This window comes from Phoxinus phoxinus (assembly GCF_949152265.1).
Source record: "Phoxinus phoxinus genome assembly, chromosome: 1".
Taxonomy (NCBI): Eukaryota; Metazoa; Chordata; class Actinopteri; order Cypriniformes; family Leuciscidae; genus Phoxinus; species Phoxinus phoxinus.
In genome coordinates, this window is record NC_136876.1 from 713405 (window position 1) to 735160 (window position 21756).

Consider the following 21756-nt stretch of genomic DNA (forward strand, 5'->3'; position numbering starts at 1 on the left):
CCTTTAAACATCATCAGCTCCTCCTTTAAACATCATCAGCTCCTCCTTTAAACATCATCAGCTCCTCCTTTAAACATCATCAGCTCCTCCTTTAAACACCATCAGCTCCTCCTTTAAACACCATCAGCTCCTCCTTTAAACATCATCAGCTCCTCCTGTAAACATCATCTGCTCCTCCTTTAAACATCATCAGCTCCTCCTTTAAACATCATCAGCTCCTCCTTTATACATCATCAGCTCCTCCTTTAAACATCATCAGCTCCTCCTTTAAACATCATCAGCTCCTCCTTTAAACATCATCAGCTCCTCCTTTATACATCATCAGCTCCTCCTTTAAACATCATCACCTCCTCCTTTATACATCATCAGCTCCTCCTTTAAACATCATCAGCTCCTCCTTTAAACATCATCAGCTCCTCCTTTAAACATCATCAGCTCCTCCTTTATACATCATCAGCTCCTCCTTTAAACATCATCAGCTCCTCCTTTAAACATCATCAGCTCCTCCTTTAAACACCATCAGCTCCTCCTTCAAACATCATCAGCTCCTCCTTTAAACATCATCAGCTCCTCCTTTAAACATCATCAGCTCCTCCTTTAAACATCATCAGCTCCTCCTTTAAACATCATCAGCTCCTCCTTTAAACATCATCAGCTCCTCCTTTAAACATCATCAGCTCCTCCTTTAAACATCATCAGCTCCTCCTGTGGTTATTCACTTCCTCTGATCAACTGAGTGTTTAGACCCGGTGCTATATAGTGACACTATACAGTGTAACTTTGTCCTCTCTGTAGATCGGCTCATATAGACTCTGAACTGTGGACTTTAACACTGAGGATTTTGCTCTGTGGTCTTGAATGCTCTTGACTCTGAGTGACTCAACTTTCCTCTACTAAACCCCCATGTAATGTGTTGAGTGCTGCACTGTTAACCCTTACTGTAGAAAAACCCGGTAAAGTCTGACAGTGTGGATGGCTAGTGACTGGTTCATGGAATCTGGATTCAATTATCAGATTACAAATATAGCACTTGTAATTTTAGTCGGCATTTAGAACGTCTGCACATCCGAACAAAATTTGTTTTTGTTCGCTTGAAATACTTTCTGATTTGCGACATTTCTCTACAAAACTCAGTTCACAGTTCAAAATATGATCTTGCTCACGCAGAATTGTGTCAGAAAAACAACCCCATATATAAACAGCACAATCTTTCAGGCCAGATCCCAATTCATTGTTACGTTCCGATGTGATATCGAACATTACAGACTGAAAGGGAGCGGATGCACTCACTGTATACAGCAAACTGAAGATGTTCTGTGAACACCTCTATTGAAGACAACAGTGTCATTATCCAGCTCAATTCAATTATTCTGTGTTCTCATACAAAGGGTCAAGTTCAGTTTGATTGATAGTATTTTCAGAATATTAATTAACTGAGCAAGCTGAATGTGACAGTGGCAAAAAAAAAAAAACGCATCTTTTTACAGAATGTACATTCTTCAAAAAAATGTTGCAAGTGATTTACTACAGTAAATACCGGTGCATGTATCAAGGACACATTACAATAAAGTGTTACCCAAAGTAAATGCAGTTTAAGAACATTGTTGCACAGTTAAACACGACATACAAGTGTTGAACAGTGCAACAGTAATTACACAAAACAAATAGTTTCATAATTGTGTAACTGGGCAGTGCTTTTGTTGAACACCACATACATGTTTGATCTGAACTTTTGACTGCAGATTGTTTTGTAAACGAGGCATAATGTAATGCAGTCTGTGAAGAAACTTTTGTTGGAACATGAAGCACAACTGTATTGATCTGACAGCAGCTGCATCACAAACCGTAAGTGAATCCTTTCATAATGCTTTGTCTGTAAATGATGGTTACATATGAATGTTTTCAAAACATGCAATGACATTAACCAATCATAACAGAGAGTGTTTTACTGTCAAGCCTTAAGAGACACGCCACTAAAACCAGTGGTTTCAGACAGGGCTCAGAATGAAGGATGAAATCATCATTATTGCTAATATACCGTATAACTGTTGAGCTGAGAGAACCTGAAGGTAGTGATGGAGAGATGAAGCTTTAAAGCTTTCCAGCCTGATGTGTTTAACAGTGGAGGATTTCTCCAGGCTTCGAATGCACACAGCGCCCCCTGCTGGCCAATGCTAATATCGTGCAGAAGAAAATCCTCAGGAGTGTGTTATGGAAATTAATTTTACTTTATGCAGGGCTGCCAAAATTATCCATTTATTACTGTAAAGCCGCTTTGAAACAATCTACATTGTTAAAAGCGCTATATAAATGAAATGAAGATGACTTGACTTGCCAAGGCTGAGAATCACACAATCGACACTTCTCACACACTCTCACACACACATCCATTTTCTAGCACGCTAGTTGCCTAGAGAAATTAGCTATAGAGAGTTTTTTTGCTAAATATGTGCACTATTACATATTTATTATATATTTTTTTTTTTAACAAATATTGTTAAAATATTATAACATTATAATAAAAACCCTTTTATATTTTATATTTATTTTTACCCTTTAATAAGGACACCGAGGCTCTCTAGGTCGGGTAGAGTCTGAGATCTCTGACCGAGTGTGTTTGCTGGCCGCCATACGCTGTGTTTGTCGACCCGGGTGTAAATACTATTGTGTGAACTGGTACTGGGCGAGATCACACACACCAAGACAAACACCGACTGGCAACACGGAACGCGTATTTCAGAGTAAATGAACCGGCTGTAGAAGTGTTGTTCAGAGAAACGAGTATGTGAACTCCTACATATCTGCAAACATATTACAGTATTTTTATGCTTTAGTCCATCAACCACTACAGATCAATAATTACAGCAGCATAATATGTCCAAATTAATCTGAATATAGCTAGTTTGAACTTACAATAACTACATTAATCACAATAAAGTAGATCATTAAAATAATAAAATTTTATATGCGCAGAAACTGATCATAAAACTTTTAAAAATAGTCATTCTACAAAACGGGTGCCATGTGTGTCCGCAACGTTTGATGAGATGCACAGAAATGTCCCAACATGTGTTTACAAAGCTTAAAGTTATTAATTAAAGTGTTCTTGTTAACATGATATATGAGAATATTCTCCACCTGCTGAATATTCAGAATATAAGGATTACATACTATGTTTAATAATATTTCATTAGCACAACTTCACATGTCCGTGTTGACCGTGTTGGGGGTTTGGTGACGACGACCTGAACAGTTGCGTTGGGTTGCGAGCTCTGAGGAGTTTTGAGGAGTTGCATCTTTTGGCAGAATCTGTAAAGTTTCATTTCAAGGCAGGGAATGGGAACTCTCTTTAAAGGTAGAGTGCACTAAATTTTACATTATAAAAACCCTAAAAGACTGTGACATTTACTCATTAATAAAATGGCCCACGTGCAAATCTGCAAGTATAGTATTGTCCTGAATATTGAATAGTAGTCCTATCGAATGTCTGTACTGAGAACATACAGGGACCAACTGCAGAAGCACTAAAGGAGAAGCGTGTTACAGTAAAGTACACTCAGAAGACTTCTAGGTCAAGGCCAGTGAGAGATTGACTCGCTTCAGCATCACGTCTTCACGTCGACCCGGTTTCTCCACGTCTCAGGCAGTGTCATCTCTTACTCTTCCTTCTCTCCCTCTTATACGGTTTCCATCCGTTGTGATGCGCTGTGTTCAGAAAGCAGAGATACAGTCCTCCCTATGCAGAAATTGGTTGATTTCTCCTTAAATTGTTCAGATTGGCAACCACAGAACAATGATACCAAATCATTTCCAGCTGCAGTAATGACGGCAGACGGATCTATATTTAGCTAGGGGGAGTGACATCTTGCAATATCCTCTCTAAAACTACAAATGCAGTTTATTCTACTGACATGTCATATGGTTCTCTTCTCACAAGATGTACCAGATATGCCATTCTAGTATTTAGCAAGGCAGGAGGAGATTGCTGTTATCTATCAGCTACTCGTCCAGAAGCACAGGCATAAGAACTAGTTGTGAGGGCTCCTTTAACAACAACAAAACATTATTTAGCCTACAAAACTAGATTAATGTAACAATTGAAATAATTTACAGTTGTTTTAATTTGTTTTACTTGCATGCCAACAAGAGTTTGTCCTTCAAAAAACGTACACTCCTTTTTCACAGTTTTCTTTTTCATCCACTCTACTAAAAGTCATACCTGTGAGTTTTATGTTTCCATGCGTTTGCCGACATCTCAGGGCCACAAAGTGAAATTTTCGCATATATATTATTCACATATTCTCCGTCAAATATGGCTGTTGTAACCCTAGCTCAGTGATAAATGCAGTACTCTGCAGACTGGCCAAGTGTTCAGCACTGGTGCTGAGAGAAGTGCTGCACTGGTTTTTTAAGTGAACTCTTTTTGTCCTGTTTGTCATGATATACTCCAGGAATGTGAATAATCAAACGGATATAAACTGGTTATATCAGGCTTTACAAACCTCCAGAGGAAACACATACGCTAACGGCACAGTTATCCCTGTACATACACATCCCGGTGTAGATTTAAAAATCCTGCTTCCCCAATTATTGTTGAATCACGGAAGCTACACCAGTTACTTTTGCCAAGAGATTTATTATTTATACATGTGATATAACTGTCTGCTCAGCACATGTGTACAAACATAGGTTAACTTCACAAAACATTATGAAATTATACAGAAAATGAATAAAAAAAAATAAAAACAGTAAACAGTAAATGTTTCAGTCTTCACCGGTTAAAGAGTCCACACGAGACATGGCTGTGCGAGTCTTGATGGTGTAGGTCTGGTACGCCAGCTCCCCAGGGGCAGATTTCAGCTCTTGGAGAGTTACGTGGCCGTCAGTGTAGGCTCCTTACCCAGATGCTGAAGCTCCACTGCTTTGATTAATTTCGCTTTTAAAAGCATTGTAATTTGTAACTGGATCACCTTCAGTTAACTGGAACTTTACTGCAATCGCGCGTACCTTCTCAGCATCCAATACTTTACCATCTTTTGTATTTATCCACAAATTATACAGGTTGACTTCTCTGGCTATGACTTCTCTAAGGGACCCGGTATTTGGGGGGACTTTAGACTTACTAGAGGAAGCAGTTGGTTTGCTGGAATCTTCACGTGTTGCTGCGCCGCTAAATCCACGTAGATTCGTGTTAATCCAACTGCCTCCTGTTGCCATCGAATGCTCTGTATAAAGAAAATCCGCTCCTCTCTCATTGGCGTTTTCAACCATTTCCACGGCCATCAGAATCAGAGGAAATGTCCGGAAGTTTCGAGCAGATTCAGATATAACTGATGCAGTGAAATATGTGGTGTACTTGAGCTCTTCAACCTGTAGGTAAGTTTCCCTTCCAAGAAAAATATCTGTCACATAATCAGCATATCTTGTTTTTTTGTCATTATCTGGTTTACCTCGAAGGTCTTTGTAAGCTACTTTGTCTGTCTGTTTTTGAATAATTGTCTTGACTGTATCCTTGTATTTATCAGTTCTTTGATTTTGGTCGAGCCATTTTCCAACTGGATACACATACAGATTTACAGGATTAACAACGTATATCCATTCTGTGACCATCAGGAATGTGAAGTCATTTTCTCCCTCCTTTGCATAATGACGGATGATACGTCTGACATCTCTTGCTGTGCTAATGTTATAACAGTTGGAAAGAACATTATTTAGTTCCTGCGGATCCGTTATCCATGTAATGCCATACAGCTCGTTTATATTATCTACTTCTTTCCTCCCTATTACATAATTCTGGTTTATGTCCTGGATTACTTTGTCTGGAAGTGGCAGGTCTGCATGAAAGAAGGCCCAGGACAGAGCTTCAAGTTCATTAACAGCAGTTTGTTCAGTAGGAGTTAACTTGTCAAAAACATTCTGGTCAATAAATCTGTGTGGCTCAACAGGCCAGCTGTCTCTGTAGGTAACTATAGTACTACTTGTTGCTCCTTTATTGCTAGGCTTATTTTTTTTCTCCATTCGGTCCGCTAGAAAGTTTCTTTCATTAGTAAAAACTTCCTCTCCTCTCCTGCCAGGCTCATTTCTGATAATGACGTCTCCGTTCCTATCAAGGGTTGCCACCACCTTCTTGCTGTCATCATTGTGTCTCCACTGCACCCCTTCCTCAGAGATCTCTTGGGTGATGATCTCTCCGGTGTGTCTGACCTGGAGCACAGCATTCCTGAGGTGCAGCTCCGTCTCGATGTTGGCGGTCTCATGGAGCTCCCTCAGCAGGGTTTCAACAAACTCTTTATCGGATCCGACCTCACAGGCCACCACACTTGTTGTTTTGATTCTGTCGCCCGTTCTGAAGGTTTGTTGAATGATTTTGGCGACGTCTTGAGCGGTGTACCCTGCCAGTCTCGTCTCTCCAGAGTTGTCTCTCTCACCGTGGCCTACCAGCGTCAGTCGGCTGTCCTCCGACAGAGGCACAGAGGCACCGTGGATCAGTTTGGGTCTCTGCTTTTTATCAAGAGCGTAGACAGAGGTCACTGTTGGACGTTTCTCATAAAGAGAAGTAGCAGCTTTTCTGACAGTAGGGTCATCCTGCATAATGAGGATCTGCTGGTGGTCATACTGTGTGCTGTGATCAACCGGTGTTTGTGGAGTTTGGTAGAGAGAAACTGAGTCAGGTTGATTCATGACCTGGTAGATCTGGTGATTCTCCTGCTTTGTTTCTAAGACTGACACAGTTTGTCCATCTTCTGAAACTCTTCCAAATATTCCCACTGCAGTGCCGCTGTCTGCTTCTGGTACACATGAGACATTGAACAGGCAATCTTTGCTGACTATAACTGAGTAATGAGGATCCATGCTGTACTCCTGCTGGACTCTGTCCTCTGCTGGCTTGTCTTTGTCAGTCATGACCAGAAGTGTTTGGCTGGAGCTGTGTGAGATCTCTGAAGCACTTATCGGCCTATCTTGTATCTTCTGTTCATCAACATGCTGGGAAATGAAAATATATAAAACATTTAATATAAATAAAGATTAGGTCAAGATAACCATTTATGAAACATGTGGTATCTCACTCCATGTTTTCTGGTGTTGAACTCTTTTAATAACTCGTTTTATTAATTTAACACTGACTGTATGGGCAGAAATATGTGTCACTAGAAACTGAATTTAGATTTGAATTTGAATTGCTCAATTTAAATTATTGAATCATTTTAATGTATTAATTCCAATATTTTTTTAACTGACACTTTCGTCCGACACTTTCACAGCGCTCCATTGACTTTAACACCGGCGTCTCATATGTTTACTCTCGGCAGGCTATTACCGTCGTAGTTTTATCAGAAATATGGTTAAGCGTTGTGCCTGGGGCATTTGTAACACAGATACGTGACAGATACGTGTTTCCCAGAGAGGTTGGAGGAGGTGTCCGTTTTTCCCTTCCCAAAACCGAAGTCAAATCCTGACAAGTGTCGTCTTTGGATTAAGGCGAGACACGGCAGGCAAAAACATCGTTTTTTTTTCACTGGTCAATTTTGAGATTTTGGGCTATTTGTCTTCAATAACATGTCTTCTTTCAGACTTGTGGTGAAAAAAAGTCCAAAATACACATGTAGGTCTTTATTTTACTACACTTTGTCTATTTGCGTCTGTAGATTTATCCGAAATTCAACAAAAGTTGGCGTTCTTAATCAACGCGCTGCTCCGCGATCTCTGTCTTCTTCCTTTAATCTCACACACGTCTGTGAAGCTCTCTCTCTCCTGTACAATGCTGTCGATCCAAATATGGTCATTTCCTTTTAATCAGCAACCAATCGTGAAAGTATAATGGGCATTTAACCCTAAAAGCGAAATCTCATTGGCTGATGTCAATTTCTGACAACGTGATTGGTTCAGATGCATCACGTGACACGCTCTGACGTTCAGATGTGTGTTTTTGACTGTTTTTCTGCTCAGTTAAAGGCCATAAATGCTGTGTTTATAAGTGTTGATGTGATTTAGGTGGTTTGTATTGTTGCTAATGATTTGATGAGATATCGTGTCAGTAAATATTTGTTTCCACTAAAAAAGTATGATTTTTTACATTACAAATCTTTAAATGCCTTTTTCTCAAAATGAGTTTTTTGTCATTCTCCAGTATAAACATCTCAGCCGGTGTACACCAAACTCTCCAGTTACACACTTAGCAGTATTCTGAAGATATGTTCAGAGGGATTTGTTAATAAATCATTCCTGGCCTGATTTATGTGACATTTTAATAAAAAAATTATGAGGAAAATCGATTTTTTAAGGCTATGGACAATATATTTTAATTTCCTAGGTAATGAAAGCATATATCCTGAAATCCCTCTGAACATCTTTTTGAATCTTGTGTGTAATCAAAATGAAAGAAGAATTTTGCACCTGGCTTTATCATATGTTCAGATCTATCTACCGAAAATATATGCAAAATTGCGCATATTTAATGAGATAATGTCTAATTTGCATAATTAAACATACAAATTTCAAAAACTTGTAATACATTTTTTTTATGAACTTGTGTAAGTTATCAACTGAGGAAGTTTCATGGTGATATCTATTATTTTAAAATTGTACCCTATTCACCTGTAGTGTCTCGCCTTAAACTGTGTGGACGTCCTCAGTCAGCGAAACCCCTCAAGATCAACAACACACTTCAACACACTTTTGCTCTAAGATACATTTAGCTTTTAACCTTACTGTGAAGTTATAGTTAGACAGTTTTATGCTGGTTTAGGTCATGATTTCGGTTCTCTACACTAATTGTTGATACGCTAGCACACGCTGCTAATAAACACAACTTTATACTCGCGTAGTCCGTTTGCTTTGTAATAACGATTATAGAAGTGAATAGAGACCAGCTCTGCATGAGCAGTGTTGCTCCTGATATTGTGAGTCTCAGTCTCCGTCTCCATTAGGATATGCGGTGGGTCATGTGACTGTGACCGTTATGCTTTTGCCTCTATTTGGCTTGTTGTTGCTTGCGTTTCGCCGGTATGTCTTGAATATATCCTTCGATCGCACACTGCAGACACTTTTGCCTACTTCTATCGGACACTTTATTTGCTGCTTTATAAAAGTTTCATAAAAGTTCAGCAGGAAGAGCCGTCACAGCATAAGCCATGTTGATACCACACCAGAGCCCAGATGAAGTTGACGGACGTAGCAACAGTAACTAAGGGGGGGCGGGGCTTAGCCAAAGGTGAATTATCCTAGCCTGCATGTCTTTGGACGGTGGGAGGAAGCCGGAGCAGCCGGAGAGAACCCACGCAGACACGGGGAGAACATGCAAACTCCACACAGAAAGGCCTGGAACCAGGGCTGGTAATGGCGTACTGATGGGCCGACGCACCTTTGGGGCCGGTGTAACATAAATTATTTATTTATATAACTGTTTATTTTTAAATGGGCCAACGATCAGCCCATAAAGCACGGACAGCGGCCCATTGGGTGATTTTCTATACTGACATTGGGCCGGCCGAATCCCATCTCTGACTAGCCCCCACCCCCTCTGCTCTCTGTTCCTTGACCCCCCCTTGATAATTTCGATTTCGCGTACCTACCACGAAGTGTATCAAAATTTATAGGCAAGACAAGTAGTTTGTTTAGGCTTGGTTTGTAGGGAATTACAAACATGCGCACATATATTCAAACGCACATAACTATAGAATTAATTCTTGATGCGCATGTGAGCGCCATCAGCGTTTCTCACAGGTTCAGTTTAAAGTCTGTGTAGAGAGAACGCTGTCGTCTTAGCGGCCCCTAATTTAATAACAAATTATCCTTTCGACGGAAGTGAATCAATCTAAACTAACTTTAGCTGGAAAATAACATTATTCAAGAACCGCTATAAAGCCAAAAACAATCTGTTACCTTAAATTATCCGTTTATCTCTGTAAAGCAGCTTTGAAACAATCTAAATAGTTAAAAGCACTGTATAAATGAAGATGACTTGACTTGTTCCCATAGATTTGGATTCCAGTATTGAATTCAGTTCTTCTAAACTCAGCGGTGTTTACTGATATTTCTGTTAAGATCCACCAACCTGTTGCATCTGAGTGTCACCGGATGTAAACCCCTCCTCACACTGCTGCAAATGACCCTGCGAACTTTGGTCAATGTCCACTCTGAAAGAAGATGAACATGTGTATTATAGAGGCTGCGTTCACACAATAATTACACAAATCCATTAAAACCTGATAAAGACCATGTGAAGAGTTAATGACTTAAGATTGAGAGTACCTTCCCTAAGAAAGAAGAATAACAACACATTGGTATAAATTCAATATTTAGCTAAATTAAACATTTTATTTGTATAAAAATATAAATCCTTATTGACTCTGAAAGACATGATATACTGTAAGATCTTGGTTATTATAATTCCATACTATGATCGATACGTCTACTTGTGTTTTGTTTTTACTTCAACTTAATCTGTGGATTTTTTATTCAGTTTATCAATTCATGAAGATTAGAAAACTGTGAAAAATGCCTGTTCACACATGTTGATGTCATCGTATGTGTTGTTTTGTTTAACTAATTGTCCAAAACCAAAAGATGTTCAATTTAATATAACCTTAAGACAAAGGAAATGATTAATTATTAGAACATTATCGCTTTTGAGAGGCTGGAAACCATCAAATGTTTGGCATTTGTGCTTGGAAAATTACTACGATCAACAAATAAATAATCCACTAATTGTCCTGGGGATTCTTTCACAACATCGATCATAACTTTTAAGAATGTTTTAAAACTACCTCGGAGATTAACTGCTTTTTAAAGTTAGAATCAGCTACAACAATCGAATGAACCAAAGAACACTAGGCGGCAGGCGCTCACGGCGAGACTCGTCTCTTCAGTGGCATCAATGCGGTGGTTTGGTCCGCACCACAGACTGTATAAAACAAATGGATGTAGCCACCGGGATGTCACCCGTGTGTTTGTGGACTAGCGTTTTGAGTTTGAGATAGTGGCCGTCGCCATCTTTGATTTTTGGAACCAAGTGACGCTGAGTTAGCTGCCTCGGTGTTCGGTGCGCTTTGCTTTTGTGTGTTGATTCAGTGATTCCCGGTGCTCTTTATTATTCTTATATAACTTGCATTCTTTATTCCATATATATTTCTACATTTATTTATGTCGACTGTATGTCTGTCTACGTGTAGCACCTTATGACCAAAGCAAATTCCATTAGTAAGAATTATCGCAGAATGCAGGGCCGTGCTTGACCACAAGTCAACCTTCAATGCTTCAAATATGGATGTTGCTGCAAAGAAGCTACAAGTTCTAAAACCTGGATGCTTCACACACATTTTAAACCTAAAGTTAAAGTTAACCTTTGACCTTTTGCATATCAAATGTCATTCATCCTTGAGTCTAAGTGGACTTTTGTGCCAAAGGAAATGAAATTCCATCAAGGCGTTCCTGAGATATTTATCTAAACATTTCTCCAGATACCTTTGGCCTGAAGGGTTCTTGAGTCTTTCCTGAAGCCTGTGTTCAGACAGTCCTCTGAGGCGGTGCCGGCCAGCGACGTCGGGGCGTAGCTCCTCCCACTCTTCTCTCACCTCTGAAACAAACACGTCATACTTTGTATGTAGGTGTTCCTCGTGCTTATTGGCTGACGTCTTTATTAAAATGTCTGTTATATTTCTGGCAAAGCAGCAGCTCAGAGAGTGTCTCCTGTAGTATTAACCCACACTTACTGTGACTGTATGAGGTAGTTTGGATAGGAGTTGCAAGGTTTCCTCTCAGTGTTTAGGTTAAACAAATAAGGGAAGTTCAGTGTTTAAAGAAATCTCTCCTGGTAAATGGCCTCTGGGGGACACTTGGTCTGGGCCTCAGTCATTACAGTTCTTCTCATTTCTCAGATCAGAAGTGAAATTCTAAAATAAACCCTACTTGTTCAACCTCCACATCATCTGGTCACTTCATAAAAGCAATTTCTCTTATCAAGATATTGTAATTTGACACATTCATGCAAATGGTTATCTCCCAAATACATGAATGTGCAAAGGGCTTCACTTTGTGTTGAAAAGTGGTGGGGACATGTAGGGGGTCATATTAGGAGTGTGACAAAACACGAGTCACACGAACAAGACAAGAATATTCATAGAGGAAATAGGCTATTCGATTGGGGAGTCCGGGGTCCTCTCTCAGAGGAATTTGAGCATTAAACTCTTCATTTCCTGCATTCTGGAGACATCTTCTGCACCACTTTATGCTGGAAATGTCTTCATTTATATGAAGGGAAACAAATTCATGTGGCCAGTGACAAATCAGAACATATACATATTTTCAAATAATAATAATAATCTTACAATATAATACAGTAACTTAATTCAGTAGCTTAATTGTTTTTTAGGTTTTTTTAGCCTAAGCTACTTTTCATTTCATGGTTTCTTACTGTGCAAGTAAACCTTATATCTCATATCATTTTTATTTGTTATTAAACATTTCTTGTTACAAGCTAATTGTCATAAAACTTTTACCAAATGCTTCCAAAAAGTGGTGTGGGCATGGCCCATCATCCCCAGTGTAAATGACACCTATGGTAATGTGTAACTGTGTACTGTAGAAACTCAAATACCCGTACAGAAAACATGCTGCATATCCAATCATTGTAATTCAAACCTCAGTCATAGTTCACATCAGAAAACACTTCCAGCACACTGTTACTGACAACATGTTGAACACATTGACTGATCGTTCGTAACCAAAGACACATGTTCACTGACACAAAGATTTACTTTGAGAGAAGACTTTGGGCTTTTGCAGATAATCTCCTGTTTGCTGCTGTTTGAACAAATAGCTTTGAGAAACCCTCTTAGTGTTAAGGATGATTAATGAAATGTACCAGAGCGACTGAGAAAAACTGTAATACACTATTGATTTCACACATTGTCTTGTGTCAAGCTGTTTATTCACCTTATTACCTCGGTAACCGCTGGTGTTTTGCCAAATCAAATATTATTGAAACTTTAAAGATGTGGAAGAGAGCCTGAACGTGTTAAAATGTAAAATATTTCTTACCAAATAGTCTAGTGAGGCTGAGGAGGATCAGGAGACTCAGTGTCCTCCGGCTCTTTATCCGACCTGCCATCTCTCTGCAAAACATTGAACACTTCTCATGATCAAAGTAGTGATGCATCGACCCTTTCCAGTTATTACTTCAGCTTAACATCTGCTGTCCTCCGGCTGCTCTGTCTCAACTCCTTTCCTGAGAGACTGAGAGCTTTACAGGAACCACTGACTGCTGCTGTTGTGGCTGCCAGTAACTAGTTAGACAAGTTAAGAGAGAGAAAACTAAAGTAAAACTATCTTAATGCAGCAGCTCATGACAAACATGTTAGTTCATAATAATAATTACTCTTTAGATGACGCTTTTATCCAAAGCGCATTGAATCAAACCCCGAAAGGCTTGTGTCTAATCCACTGCTCCATCGGCACCTAAATAGTCCAACTATGTGCATGATGGAAACGTTACGTGGGCTGCCGTTTTACCATTTCACTGCAAACGCGATTTGATTATCTTTATAGCCTCCAATCAAGGGCATTCATTTAAAACACTGGGTTGCAAAGAGGGGGGGGGGGCATGTAGCAAAGGGCCAGCGGTCGGACTCAAACCCATCCAGCACCCCACGAGTCGACTGGTTTAAGTGAACACATTGGAGTTGGCTCCCGTCTGAGATCCAATAAACAAAACATGACATAGACCAAATCACCCTTACACTAATTACTTTTAATAATTGTTAATTACTGTATGTCCGTATAGAGTGCTGATATTATTTATTAACCATACTATTTCATTTCATTAGATTAGATTAGATTCAACTTTATTGTCATTACACAAGTACAGGTACAAGGCAACGAAATGCAGTTTAGGTCGAACCAGAAGTGCAATAGCAGCAAGTGCAGGACATACAATGTGAATATATATAGAGATAATTATTACTACAAACAGTATTTTACAGGTGAATATGAACAAAGAAATATCATTAACTATAACAAATATCCATAACTTACCCAAATATTGCGTCGGGTGCTCAGCCAAAGATGGGCAATATAAGGTGCAGTCCGACTCTCTGCAGCAAACAGAGCGACAGACTGAGCAGGGCTTCATCCAGGCCTCTTATGTGTTCAGGTGTTGCCTGACAGGTGAAGGCTAAGTCCCGCCCCCTAGGACTGGGCAGGAAGGAGGACTTTCAACAACCACTATCATATGTATTAGATTCACTACTATTACCAGTTTGTCTGTTATCTTACTCTTGCCGCTACTGCACGGTGGCTCCTGGGCTGCTCAGAAGGTCTGTGGAAGGACTTTGTTGGATGATTTTAAATCAACTCATTCACATCTGTGATGAGGTAGAAGACACTACACTATATGCATCTTCTGAAACTGCTGGTCCTGAGTTTTATTCAGGAACCCAATGACTGCATCAGTTCAACAAATTCAGTCATGCTGTTTGTTTGTTTGTTTGTTTGTTTGTTTGTTTGTTTGTTTGTTTTATGGAATCAAACCATTTTACTCTGCTTTAGAACATGCAACATGTTTCCCCTCGACACAGCAGAAGCCAAAAGGGTTTCATCAACACACTTGCAAATAAAATGTGTATTTAACATCCACAATGTTTGTGAGAGTATACAGTAATGCAGAGATAAAGTTATGCTCCCAAACGCTTATTAAGAGTAATAACTCACTTTATAAAGCACCTTTTATAACACAGTTACAGTGTCTCACAATAGAACACATCTTAAACAAAGAGAAAGTAATTTGAGGTGACTTTCCCTTTAATTGTCTCCTAAACTGTACAACTAGCATATAGTACATGGTGATCATCGTTGTCATTGTGATTCCTTTGACATTTTGAGCAAACCTCTAAAAGAAAAGACTTCATGAGAGTTAACATGTCAGTAAATAGTTAAAGTTATTTGATGTTTAATTTTCTCCTAAAGGGTCCAGTGAAACGCACACAGGGATGAAAGATTTTGAAATCTTATCTAAAATTAAATAAAACAATAAACTACTCGGTTACTATCGTAACCTCAGTTCCCTGAGAGAAGGCAACGAGTATTGGAAAAGTCCCAACTTTTTTTGGGTATGTTGCAGCCATCAAAATCAAAATTTGTTAATATTTACAAAATACAATTATGTTGGTCAGTGAAAACATTGGGAAACTTTTCTTTGTACTTTTGTCAGTTAAAAAAAGGTTACATTGGGTTGTAAATAAGCACTAAAAACAATAAAATAACTCGATTAATACATTGTCTGTAATGTTAATGAAGTGCTGGATGGATAGCTGCAAATAGCTTTGGGAAAGGAGTTCATCGGTTCATGTTCATCTCAGTTTTACATACACATACTGTCCAAATACTATTATATAAAAGGCCCTGTGACTTGTTAGGAGAACATTAGATAGCTAAACCTCATGTCAAACATCTCTACGATAAATATGTAAAGCTTTAAACGGTTTAACAGTTTTTTGTACACATAAATGATGAAAGCCAGTTTGTCAGTCAAATGCAGACAGGTTATTGTACAGTGAGAGTCCAAGTAAGGAGGTGGACCAGAGGATCAGGAACTGGACTGATTTTTTCCCAAAGTCGTTTTGGTGCCTAATTGCTATTTTTGGAAGTGTAACCAGACGTTGAATATTTATTATAGCTAACTAAATCACAGAGCCCCAAAGCAAAGCTACAGGGTTCCCAGAACATTAAAAGGGATGCAGAGGGGTCTTGACCAGGCGTCCACATGTGACGAGTGTTGGTCTGGGGGCAGATGCCTCATTACAGGGCCAAGCCTAAGAGGAGAAGACCTCATCTCTCTCTCTCTGCTTCTTCCTCAGGTTCTCCTCCGGCATGCTGTCACTGGTCTTCCTCTTTGCCTCGGCTGGCCTGAGAGCGCAGCACCACACTCCCTCACGGTCTCCATGAACAGACCCCGGCTCTGCTGGCCCTGCATCCTCTTCATCGCCAGCTAGATGCTTAGGGTGCTATTCATAAGCAACGGAGTGGTACTGTGTTTTGAAGCAAAACCGTAATGAGAAGTGTATAGGAGTACAGTGACAAGTGAAAATGTTATATTCAGCATTGACTTTTTTATGGGAAATTGCAGAAACTGTATTAATAGACGAGAAAAAAATCAGTCCCTGTGTTTGGATATCTTATTTTCTAATTGTTACCAGAAGACGGGGTAGGTACAATTTAGGAAGATCATTTGTAGCACGTATAAAAGACATCCGATTAACCTGATAATCCTGCACAGGCATTCATATAAATGTTTTAATCTTACAGTTAAATCCGGCCTCTAGTTCATAACCGCCAGAGGAGAACTGGCCCCCGACTGCGCCTGGGTTCTCCCAAGTTTTTTTTTTTTCTCCATTAGGTCACGTGATGGAGTTTTAGGTCACCTGAGGGAGTTTTAGGTCACCATTAGGTCACTTGATGGAGTTATAGGTCACCATTAGGTCACCTGATGGAGTTTTAGGTCACCATTAGGTCACTTGAGGGAGTTTTAGGTCACCATTAGGTCACCTGATGGAGTTTTCGGTCACCTGAGAGAGTTTTAGGTCACCATTAGGTCACTTGATGGAGTTTTCGGTCACCTGAGGGAGTTTTAGGTCACCATTAGGTCACCTGAGGGAGTTTTAGGTCACCATTAGGTCACTTGATGGAGTTATAGGTCACCATTAGGTCACCTGATGGAGTTTTAGGTCACCATTAGGTCACTTGATGGAGTTATAGGTCACCATTAGGTCACCTGATGGAGTTTTAGGTCACCATTAGGTCACCTGAGGGAGTTTTAGGTCACCATTAGGTCACGTGATGGAGTTTTGGGTCACCATTAGGTCACCTGAGGGAGTTTTAGGTCACCATTAGGTCACTTGATTGAGTTTTAGGTCACCATTAGGTCACCTGATGGAGTTTTAGGTTACCATTAGGTCACCTGATGGAGTTTTAGGTCACCATTAGGTCACCTGATGGAGTTTTAGGTCACCATTAGGTCACTTGATTGAGTTTTAGGTCACCATTAGGTCACCTGAGGGAGTTTTAGGTTACCATTAGGTCAACTGATGGAGTTTTAGGTCACCATTAGGTCACCTGAGGGAGTTTTAGGTCACCATTAGGTCACGTGATGGAGTTTTCGGTCACCTGAGGGAGTTTTAGGTCACCATTAGGTCACCTGATGGAGTTTTAGGTTACCATTAGGTCACCTGAGGGAGTTTTAGGTCACCATTAGGTCACCTGATGGAGTTTTGGGTCACCATTAGGTCACCTGAGGGAGTTTTAGGTCACCATTAGGTCACCTGATGGAGTTTTAGGTCACCATTAGGTCACCTGATGGAGTTTTGGGTCACCATTAGGTCACCTGAGGGAGTTTTAGGTCACCATTAGGTCACTTGATTGAGTTTTAGGTCACCATTAGGTCACCTGATGGAGTTTTAGGTTACCATTAGGTCACCTGATGGAGTTTTAGGTCACCATTAGGTCACCTGATGGAGTTTTAGGTCACCATTAGGTCACTTGATTGAGTTTTAGGTCACCATTAGGTCACCTGAGGGAGTTTTAGGTTACCATTAGGTCACCTGATGGAGTTTTAGGTCACGTGATGGAGTTTTAGGTCACCATTAGGTCACTTGATGGAGTTTTAGGTCACCATTAGGTCACTTGATGGAGTTTTAGGTCACCATTAGGTCACCTGATGGAGTTTTGGGTCACCATTAGGTCACCTGAGGGAGTTTTAGGTCACCATTAGGTCACCTGATGGAGTTTTAGGTCACCATTAGGTCACCTGATGGAGTTTTAGGTCACCATTAGGTCACTTGATGGAGTTTTAGGTCACCATTAGGTCACCTGATGGAGTTTTAGGTTACCATTAGGTCACCTGATGGAGTTTTAGGTCACGTGATGGAGTTTTAGGTCACCATTAGGTCACCTGATGGAGTTTTAGGTCACCATTAGGTCACTTGATGGAGTTTTAGGTCACCTGAGGGAGTTTTAGGTCACTTGATGGAGTTTTAGGTTACCATTAGGTCACTTGATGGAGTTTTAGGTTACCATTGGGTCACTTGATGGAGTTTTAGGTTACCATTAGGTCACCTGACGGAGTTTTAGGTCACCATTAGGTCACCTGATGGAGTTTTAGGTTACCATTAGGTCACTTGAGGGAGTTTTAGGTCACCATTAGGTCACCTGATGGAGTTTTAGGTTACCATTAGGTCACCTGATGGAGTTTTAGGTTACCATTAGGTCACTTGAGGGAGTTTTAGGTCACCATTAGGTCACCTGATGGAGTTTTAGGTTACCATTAGGTCACTTGATGGAGTTTTAGGTTACCATTGGGTCACCTGAGGGAGTTTTAGGTTAAAATTAGGTCACCTGAGGGAGTTTTAGGTCACCATTAGGTCACCTGATGGAGTTTTAGGTTACCATTAGGTCACTTGAGGGAGTTTTAGGTCACCATTAGGTCACCTGATGGAGTTTTAGGTTACCATTAGGTCACCTGATGGAGTTTTAGGTTACCATTAGGTCACTTGAGGGAGTTTTAGGTCACCATTAGGTCACTTGATGGAGTTTTAGGTCACCATTAGGTCACTTGATGGAGTTTTAGGTTACCATTAGGTCACTTGATGGAGTTTTAGGTCACATGATGGAGTTTTAGGTCACCATTAGGTCACCTGATGGAGTTTTAGGTTACCATTAGGTCACTTGAGGGAGTTTTAGGTCACCATTAGGTCACTTGATGGAGTTTTAGGTCACCATTAGGTCACTTGAGGGAGTTTTAGGTTACCATTAGGTCACTTGATGGAGTTTTAGGTCACGTGATGGAGTTTTAGGTCACCTGAGGGAGTTTTAGGTTACCATTAGGTCACCTGATGGAGTTTTAGGTCACCATTAGGTCACCTGATGGAGTTTTAGGTTACCATTAGGTCACCTGAGGGAGTTTTAGGTCACCATTAGGTCACTTGATGGAGTTTTAGGTCACCATTAGGTCACCTGATGGAGTTTTAGGTTACCATTAGGTCACCTGATGGAGTTTTAGGTCACCATTAGGTCACTTGATGGAGTTTTAGGTCACCATTAGGTCACTTGATGGAGTTTTAGGTCACCATTAGGTCACCTGAGGGAGTTTTAGGTTACCATTAGGTCACCTGATGGAGTTTTAGGTCACCATTAGGTCACTTGATGGAGTTTTAGGTCACCATTAGGTCACCTGATGGAGTTTTGGGTCACCATTAGGTCACCTGAGGGAGTTTTAGGTCACCATTAGGTCACCTGAGGGAGTTTTAGGTCACCATTAGGTCACCTGAGGGAGTTTTAGGTTACCATTAGGTCACTTGATGGAGTTTTAGGTCACCATTAGGTCACCTGAGGGAGTTTTAGGTCACCATTAGGTCACCTGAGGGAGTTTTAGGTCACCATTAGGTCACCTGAGGGAGTTTTAGGTCACCATTAGGTCACCTGAGGGAGTTTTAGGTCACCATTAGGTCACTTGATGGAGTTTTAGGTCACTATTAGGTCACCTGATGGAGTTTTGGGTCACCATTAGGTCACCTGAGGGAGTTTTAGGTCACCATTAGGTCACCTGATGGAGTTTTAGGTCACCATTAGGTCACCTGATGGAGTTTTAGGTCACCATTAGGTCACTTGATGGAGTTTTAGGTCACCATTAGGTCACCTGATGGAGTTTTAGGTTACCATTGGGTCACCTGATGGAGTTTTAGGTCACGTGATGGAGTTTTAGGTCACCATTAGGTCACTTGATGGAGTTTTAGGTCACCTGAGGGAATTTTAGGTCACTTGATGGAGTTTTAGGTTACCATTAGGTCACTTGATGGAGTTTTAGGTTACCATTGGGTCACCTGAGGGAGTTTTAGGTTACCATTAGGTCACCTGAGGGAGTTTTAGGTCACCATTAGGTCACCTGATGGAGTTTTAGGTTACCATTAGGTCACTTGAGGGAGTTTTAGGTCACCATTAGGTCACCTGATGGAGTTTTAGGTTACCATTAGGTCACCTGATGGAGTTTTAGGTCACCATTAGGTCACCTGATGGAGTTTTAGGTTACCATTAGGTCACCTGATGGAGTTTTAGGTCACCATTAGGTCACCTGATGGAGTTTTGGGTCACCATTAGGTCACTTGAGGGAGTTTTAGGTCACCATTAGGTCACTTGATGGAGTTTTAGGTCACCATTAGGTCACTTGATGGAGTTTTAGGTTACCATTAGGTCACTTGATGGAGTTTTAGGTCACGTGATGGAGTTTTAGGTCACCATTAGGTCACCTGATGGAGTTTTAGGTTACCATTAGGTCACTTGAGGGAGTTTTAGGTCACCATTAGGTCACTTGATGGAGTTTTAGGTCACCATTAGGTCACTTGAGGGAGTTTTAGGTTACCATTAGGTCACCTGATGGAGTTTTAGGTCACGTGATGGAGTTTTAGGTCACCTGAGGGAGTTTTAGGTTACCATTAGGTCACCTGATGGAGTTTTAGGTCACCATTAGGTCACCTGATGGAGTTTTAGGTTACCATTAGGTCACCTGAGGGAGTTTTAGGTTACCATTAGGTCACCTGATGGAGTTGTAGGTCACCATTAGGTCACTTGATGGAGTTTTGGGTCACCATTAGGTCACCTGATGGAGTTTTGGGTCACCATTAGGTCACCTGAGGGAGTTTTAGGTCACCATTAGGTCACCTGAGGGAGTTTTAGGTCACCATTAGGTCACCTGAGGGAGTTTTAGGTCACCATTAGGTCACCTGATGGAGTTTTAGGTTACCATTAGGTCACTTGAGGGAGTTTTAGGTCACCATTAGGTCACCTGATGGAGTTTTAGGTTACCATTAGGTCACCTGATGGAGTTTTAGGTTACCATTAGGTCACTTGAGGGAGTTTTAGGTCACCATTAGGTCACCTGATGGAGTTTTAGGTCACCATTAGGTAACTTGATTGAGTTAGGTCACCATTAGGTCACTTGATGGAGTTTTAGGTCACCATTAGGTCACCTGATGGAGTTTAGGTTACCATTAGGTCACCTGATGGAGTTTAGGTCACCATTAGGTCACTTGATTGAGTTTTAGGTCACCATTAGGTCACTTGATGGAGTTTTAGGTCACCATTAGGTCACCTGAGGGAGTTTTAGGTACCATTAGGTCACCTGATGGAGTTTTAGGTCACGTGATGAGTTTTAGGTCACCATTAAGGTCACTTGATGGAGTTTTAGGTTACCATTAGGTCACCTGAGGGAGTTTTAGGTCACCATTAGGTCACTTGATGGAGTTTTAGGTCACCATTAGGTCACCTGATGGAGTTTTGGGTCACCATTAGGTCACCTGAGGGAGTCTTAGGTCACATTAGGTCACCTGATGGAGTTTTAGGTCACCATTAGGTCACCTGATGGAGTTTTAGGTCACCATTAGGTCACTTGATGGAGTTTTAGGTCACCATTAGGTCACCTGAGGAGTTTTAGGTGACGTGATGGAGTTTTAGGTCACCATTAGGTCACTTGATGGAGTTTTAGGTCACCTGAGGGAGTTTTAGGTCACTTGATGGAGTTTTAGGTTACCATTAGGTCACTTGATGGAGTTTTAGGTTACCATTGGGTCACCTGAGGGAGTTTTAGGTTACCATTAGGTCACCTGAGGGAGTTTTAGGTCACCATTAGGTCACCTGATGGAGTTTTAGGTTACCATTAGGTCACTTGAGGGAGTTTTAGGTCACCATTAGGTCACTTGATGGAGTTTTAGGTCA

The 21756-nt window shown here is 40.7% G+C and overlaps 1 protein-coding gene and 1 long non-coding RNA gene across 2 annotated transcripts in view; both read right to left on the reverse strand.

Annotated features, from left to right (window-relative positions):
• LOC307006000 (uncharacterized protein) overlaps positions 1 to 21756 on the reverse strand; it is a 229927-nt gene that overhangs the window by 175039 nt on the left and 33132 nt on the right. The window lies entirely within an intron of this gene.
• On the reverse strand, positions 11463 to 14094 carry LOC306997043. Its single transcript, XR_013797250.1, has 3 exons — positions 14032 to 14094; positions 13039 to 13112; positions 11463 to 11575 (listed from the first exon to the last, which is right to left on the reverse strand). It is a non-coding gene; the product is annotated as an uncharacterized lncRNA (long non-coding RNA).